Raw genomic sequence first — 5836 nt, 5'->3', positions numbered from 1 at the left:
GCCACCCAGCTGCCCTCTCTTTTTTTGCTTTAAAAAAACCCTACTTTCCATCTTAGATTAAATACTCTGTATTAGTTCTAAGGTAGAAGAGCAGTAAGAGCTGTGCAGTTGGGATTAAGTGACTTGCCTAGGGTCACATAGCTAGGAAGTGTCTGAAGCCAGATTTGAGCCAAGGACCTTCTGTCTCCAGGCCTGGTTCTCTAACCATTGAGCCACCTAGTTGCCCTTTCATCCACTGAATTACCTAGCTGCTCCGCCAGTGCTCATTTCCTTGGGTGTCTTGCTCTTCCCCAAACTATAGGCTGGGGGATTTGACATTCTTTAAGAGAAATGAAACAAATAAAGAAACATTCTTGAGGTTCTATGTGAAGAAAAAAATCTTACAATTATTAGGTACATAAATTGGAATGGGATGCCATGATATGTGGTAAATATTCCCTTAGTCAATTGAGGCTTTCTCAGGGATATTGAAGTGAGAATTCTCATTCAGGTAAATGGCTTCTGAGCTCCCTTCCAACTCTGAGATTCTCTATGAAAAATAAGTCAAACTTTGGCCCTACCCTCATTCAGGTCACAACCACCCATATATACAAAAAGAACTATGATGCAAAGTTTTACACATTAAATGTCCATCAAAGATATAAACCAATTGTCATTAAAGATAGGGGTAAGAGTCTATGAACTGGGATCAGAAAAATTTCCGAAATTATTGCAATGTGTTTATTAATTATTTCAATATATTTCCTTTGCAATCCTATATATTTTATTTCATGAATATAAAAACATCATTATGACCAGGGAGTGCATAGGCTTTATTAGATAGCCAAAGGGGTCCATGACACAACATAGGTTAAGAACCCACATTCTAGATGAATAATAGCCTAGAATAGGCAAATGGAAGAGTAGAGTTCTAGCCAATTAGATAGCAATTTGGGAGCCTTGGGTAGCTAGGAAGAGGTAAGACCATTTTGTTATGGAGGGATCAGAGAGGCTAAAGGCAGGAGATAGTAATTGAGGTCGATCATAAATGATGGGTGGGATTTCACCAATCAGAGAGACAGAGAGGGAGGACTTCTGGTAGAGAATGGCAAGTAGTTCAGTATGAGTATTAGTGACTGGTCATTATCTTCCAATTTATTCCTTACTTATTTCCCTTCTTGAATCTCTATCTAGTTGGCCCTAGCTTTATGGGTGCTTATTACTCTACCCTTTGTTTAATTGTACCAGGGCAGCCATGGTTCTTTGTTATCTTATCCAGATCAGAGAATTCACCCATTTTAGAGACAGAGAAAGAAAAAATATCTCAAAATCCAGAAGGCTCTTCCATTAACTTGCTCCTTGAATTGGAACATGAAACATTGATTTAAACCAACCAGAAGGCATTACAAATGTGATCTCTCTTGGCTCCATAAGCACTGGATTGATAAGAAACAAATTAAAAATGCAGGTTTTTCAAAGAACTGCAGAGATGTGTATTGCCAACAGAATTGGTCTTCTCCTGTGGGCCACTTTAGACTCTCCCAGTGTGAAACATAGATGGGAATGATTACTGCCCACGGTGAGGACATCAAAGCTGGGCATTGGAGTTCACTGAAGACATTTTGAAGTTCTGTTTATTTGATCCATGCATAAATAAGCTTTTGAGTCTGCAGGGGCCTCCTTTAGCTGTTGATGGTGGGTAGCAAGTCCTTCAGGGGTGAACTCTCAAACTAGGTCAAATGGCTGAAGCAGGTTTCTTAGCTTTCTCTTCAGATTTCTTCCCACTAAAGGGATTACAAAAGAAAAAAAAAACACCATCACCAGGCAGGATAAATCAGTCTCAATACTTTCTATCATGACTATAGGCACTGCTAAGAGGAATTTTAAAAAGCAGAGATAATGTCTAATAAGGTCATATGTATCTTTTACAGCTTGCAGAATGGAGACTGCCAAGGCTGAAGGCTTATGGATGTCAAGACTTAGCTTGATAATTAGCAGAATGATTAACTTTTTAGGCTTAGACTGGAGCTTTTCAACTGAATGATTGCATGTGACCAATGTCAATTCTATTGATGGCCTGACTTATTGACTGAAGAAAGAAAGAATTTCAATCTTAATGATTTGCTAGCACTGATACACCTAGTAGATATAATCTGGATCATATCTCTGAAGCCTTTCTTCTCTTCCCCTTTTGCCCTCTTCCCTCCAATCCTATCCCCACATAGACAGGAGCATAAGACAGGTCATTGGAGCAAATTTATACAACTTGTCACTGTCTCCTCTCAACTCATATGTCCATCATTCTAATTTAGGTTGCTATCACCACTCAGATAAATTATTTCCCCCTCCCATTACCATCCCAAATCCTTTTTGCTTGGGCTTTACAAGATTACTGTTCATAAAACAGACCCCCCAAATTATAGAATTTCAGAATTAGAAGTTACCTTTTTGTTGTTGTTCAATTGTTTCAGTTGTGTCTGACCCTCTCGGGACCAATTTGAAATTTTCTTGGCAAAGATACTGGATTGGTTTGCCTTTTCCTTCTCCAACTCATTTTACAGATGAGAAACTGAGGCAAATAGGCTTAAGTGACTTGCCCAGAATCACACAGCTAGTAAATGTCTGAGGCCAGATTTGAACTCAGGGAGATGAGTTCATTCAAGGCTTGGTACTCTAGCCACTGTACCACCTAGTTGCCTATGAAGGTATCTTAGAAATCATTTTATGCTCTCCTACTTTAACCTCCATTTAATAGATTAGGGAATTGAAACCCTGAAAAAAAGTTAAGGGACTTGCCTAAGATAATTTGCTGTGTTTAAACTTATTTTTTAAATAGAAATTTCAAGTGTTCTGTTCCATCCTATTTGAATCCAAAAATATGTTAGCACTGTATCCTAGCATGTCTTCTTGAGACACAGACATTTATTCTCTAGGTTCCTCCCCTGTAGGGTGCGATTATAATTTAGTAATCTCTGGATGATACCTGCCACTTATTATTATTTTTAAAAATAGAAATGAAGCACTATGCTAAAAAACAGTCCTATATTTCTCAGTGACCTTTATTTTTAAATTTATGGATACATTTTATTTTGACACAACAGACCTTTCACCACAAACACCCTGATTGAATCCTCCTTTACAAAGTACATTCTCAGAAAAAAAAAATTGTCTATCCATTGTTAACAGGAAGGAGGGACAGTGACCTTTAACTGACAGTTAACATGACACATTGACTTGTATTTGGCTCTGGTTTTGTTGCTTTTCTGAACTGACTTTACTTGTATGGTTATAACTGGCTGTATAACTGGCTCTGGTTTTGTTGCTTTTCTGAACTGACTTTACTTGTATGGTTATAACTGGCTGTATACTGTTCTCTTGGCTCTGCTTTCTTCACTTCGTATCACTTCATACAAGTCTTCCTGTGTTTCTGTGAATTTTCATATTCTACTTTCCGTATAGGGCAGTAACTGCCATTCATTAAAAAAAANATCAACCTCGAAGATCTGACCAGAGCAGTAAATGTTCTGCCTCAGAACATGACCTCACAGATGTTCAGTGCCATTGCTGCTGTGATTGGCCAAAGACAGGACCCCAATGCCACCCTGGCCCAGTGGACTTCCAGCCAGTATGGTTATGGGGTCAGTGGAGGTGGAAGCAGTGCTTACCACATGTTCCCTACCCCAGCCCAGCAGCCTGTGACCATGCCACTGTTGATACCCAGCTATTTATACACAGCCTCCAGCTAGTCCATCACCACACCCCAGGACCACCAGCTACAAGCAAACAACACCCCACAGTCCACCCAGCCCCAGTCCCAGCCCCAGCCCCAGCCCCAATCCTCTAACAGCTTCCAGCACCGATAGCAGCCAAGTCCAACAGCCATACCGCCATTGGCTGGGGAAGATGGCGGAGCAGTGACTACAAGAGGAAGAGGCAGAGCATTAGAAACAGAAATAGCAGCTAATGCCTTGACCCTTGCCCAGCCCTTTGATTGAAAGCACTCCCATGCCCGTTGCCCGGATGCCACACCGCTGCTGAATGAGATGGAAAGCTAGGGAGCCTGACCTGGAACTCTGGGCTGAGCTCTCTTTGATATCCCATTGCCTGTTTATACCGTGGCATGAAATATCATTTTCCATGCTGGTTAGCCTAGATGGGTGATGGGAATAGTCACCCATGAGTACAAATATAGGTGCTAAGTGTCAGTCCTCCTGCTGACTCCCTTCTTGGGTAGAGAATGGAGGATGGGACTGTAGCATCAGTGTGTTACTTTGGCATCCTGCATCTTCTAAACCCACCAACTCTGGGGTATGACTTGGGCCACAAGTTCCCCAAGAGAAGAGACATATCTAATATCCATTGTTAGTATGTCTGATCCAATCTTTTTAAACATGCATTTAAACACACTAGAAAATAAATATTTATTAGATTTTAACTTTTTTTTTAAACCCTTAACTTCTGTGTATTGGCTCCTTGGTGGAAGAGTGGTAAGGGTGGGCAATGGGGGTCAAGTGACTTGCCCAGGGTCACACAGCTGGGAAGTGTCTGAGGCCGGATTTGAACCTAGGACCTCCCATCTCTAGGCTTGACTCTCAGTCCACTGAGCTACCCAGCTGCCCCCTCTCTTCTGCTTTTTAAAATGTGTTGACTTTTTTCTGTTTCTTATGTCACCATAGTTATCCCAAATACCTCTCCCATTCCTTCTTCCAGAGGGCCATCCCCATTTGACAAATAGTATTTTTTAAGAGAGGGAAAAAAATCAGGTATTATTATCCTCATTTTACAAATGAAGAAACTGAGGCAAATGGATGTGAAGTGACTTGCCTAAGGTTACACAGCTAGTAAGTGTCTAAGGCTGAATTTGAACTCAGGTCTTCCTGACTGCAGGCCCAGTGGCCTATCCAGTATGCTACCTAGTTACCCCCATTTCCTACCTCCTCTGTCTTTGTGTAGGCAGCTGCCTCCACATCTGTAATGCAATCCTTCTTCACCTCTGTCTTATAGAATACTTTCAGCACTAGGAATCAGGTACCACTTCTACAGGAAATCTTTCCTGATTTTCCTGATTGCTATTACTCTCTCTATCTGGAAATTATATTGCATTTATTTATCTGTGAACTTGTTACATCCTTTGGGAGAATGTAAGTGTGTGGAGGGAAGAGACTTTTTCCTAGTCTTTATTTCCTTGGGATCTTGTACATTTGATATATTTTTTATTCACTTGAATTGTACGATATAAAAATGGTAAATGGTAGAACAAGAGTGTCAGGAGGACCTGACGTAGCCCAATTCAGGGCTCTTTCTGTTATGTCCCATGATGACCCTGACAAATCTTTTATAGAATTGAACCCTTTACTGGGGGAGCTCCAGGTCTTCGTGTCCTTTCGCCAGGCAGGCCAAAGTTTAAAATACAGATTCTGTCCTTGGGATTAGATGCCTCTACACAGCATGCATGTAGACAACTTGGCTTCCAGGAAGACAACTGCTTCAGGGCATTCTCAGACTCTAGGGAGTCCCTGTGTAAAAGCTGTGCCTGCCTACGATGGGCATATGGGAGCTCCCCCTGACCACCCACCCGTGGGCAGAATTAATAGAACTCCCTGGATCAGGCTACCCAGGAACATTCATTTGTGGCCAAGTTATTGAGGAAGTGCCAAACCCCCCTCTAGCAGCATTGTACGTGGTATTTTATTCCATCTGGCTTCTCATCAGGGTCTAGGTTAGGGAGGGGGATAGATTGGACTCCTATACTCGTACCTTCTTTTATAGATTAGGTGGAAATTCTCATCCCATTTGCTTCCCTCCTCACCTCCCCACCTCCTGCCTTCACACAAGAGGACATTAATGGGGATATCGA

General features: G+C 41.5%; 1 pseudogene; it reads left to right on the top strand.

The window, feature by feature from the left end:
• The first annotated feature begins 3464 nt into the window (after positions 1-3464).
• On the top strand, positions 3465-4034 carry LOC123233812 (annotated as a pseudogene).
• Positions 4035-5836: the final 1802 nt, after the last annotated feature.

The sequence above is a fragment of the Gracilinanus agilis genome, chromosome 2 (genome assembly GCF_016433145.1).
Source record: "Gracilinanus agilis isolate LMUSP501 chromosome 2, AgileGrace, whole genome shotgun sequence".
Taxonomy (NCBI): Eukaryota; Metazoa; Chordata; class Mammalia; order Didelphimorphia; family Didelphidae; genus Gracilinanus; species Gracilinanus agilis.
Note: the sequence above shows the minus strand (reverse complement) of the source record. Positions and strands in the feature narration are given on the sequence as shown.